Source organism: Galeopterus variegatus, unplaced genomic scaffold, assembly GCF_000696425.1.
Source record: "Galeopterus variegatus unplaced genomic scaffold, G_variegatus-3.0.2 Scaffold742, whole genome shotgun sequence".
Taxonomy (NCBI): Eukaryota; Metazoa; Chordata; class Mammalia; order Dermoptera; family Cynocephalidae; genus Galeopterus; species Galeopterus variegatus.
In genome coordinates, this window is record NW_007726853.1 from 311,017 (window position 1) to 312,645 (window position 1,629).

Consider the following 1,629-nt stretch of genomic DNA (forward strand, 5'->3'; position numbering starts at 1 on the left):
GGGTTGCGATCCCATTACCAGTCAGTAAAAAAGACAAAAAGGAAAAAAAAAAAAAAAGAATGTTCATGAGAAGCACAATTTGTAGCAGACAAAAACCAAAAACCACCAAAATATTCATCAGCAGTAGAGTGGATCAATAAATCATGCTATAGTTGCACAATTTAATACTTTTCAGCAAAATGAACGATTACAAACAACATAGATGAGTCCCACAAACATAAAGTTAAATTAAAAAGCCAGACACAGAAGAGTACCTATTGTATTATTCCATTTACATAAGAGTTTTAAACAGGCTAAACTAGTCTACATTATTAGAAGACAAGATGCCAGTTGTCCTTGGGAGAACTGTGGCTGGAAGGAGCAAGAGCAGGGATTAGGGGTTTTGGGGAATAGTCCGTTTCTTGACATGGGTGCTAGGTGCACAAGAATGCTAAGTTGGTGAAAACTCATCTACCTGGCACTTGTGTGAGCTTCTCTGAACATGTATTCACTTTAAAGGTTTAAAAGAGAAAAATCAGTTGTCTCCAGCCTGTCATTTCCTTCCATTTCCAATTGTCTTGCTCTTTTATAAAGTTGCCTTTCAGTATTAAAATACTTGCTCTGTTTTAACAAGTGGTGGGTGGTTGATGTGATTTCTCTATAAGTGGCTTGTATTATGGTTTGTGAAACACAACATAAATGTTAGTTTTAAGTGTTTGGGGGTATGCACAATATTTTTTTCTCATAGAGATTACATTATTAAGTCACAGTACTTTTATTCAGCTTTATTTTATCTGTGTGGCACAGAACCCAAAAACACTCACAATTTCCAGCTGCACATTCATTATACCACAATGGATTTCTACAAAGATCACAGTTATTAGAGACATTAAATTAAGGCAAGAATCAAATAAAGTCTCCATTTGTGATCTTGAAATCTTGTTTGAAATAATGAAGAAAGTCTGAGAGGATTCGCTATCATTTTTCATACTCTTTCTATATCCAATTAGTAGCCTATGTCTAGTAAATATAGCATAACTAATAGTCAGGTTTTAATAGAAGTCTCCATTTGGGGGCCAAACTCCAGGTTTCCGTGTGAGCCCAAAAGTCTGAGATACAACCAGAGCTCTTCTCAGTGTGGCAACTTCCTCTGTAAATAAAAGTGAAAGTGTTCTGCATGAATACAGATAGAGGCTGGGTTAACATTGAAAGTCAAATTATCCCTATAAGCAGCATTCTATTATTCAGAATAATGGAGTTCACGGACCATGCAAAGCCATAAAAAATCCAAAAGAATATAAAATTTTAAAATTATGAAAGTGTGGGCCGAGCCCGTGGCACACTCGGGAGAGTGCGGCGCGGGGAGCGCAGCGACACTCCCGCCACGGGTTCAGATCCTATATAGGAATGGCCTGTGCGCTCACTGTGGGCGACCCCAAGCCAAGGGTTACGATCCCCTTACCGGTCACGAAAAAGACAAAAAAAAAAAAAAAAAAAAAAAAAAATTATGAAAGTGTGAGTCAATGGGTAGACATTTGTTTTTTTTGTGACCAGCCGCACCGGCGCTCAGCCAGTGAGCGCTGTGAACCCACCGGTCATCCCTATATAGGATCCGAACCCACAGCGGGAGCGCTGCTGCACTCCCAGCGC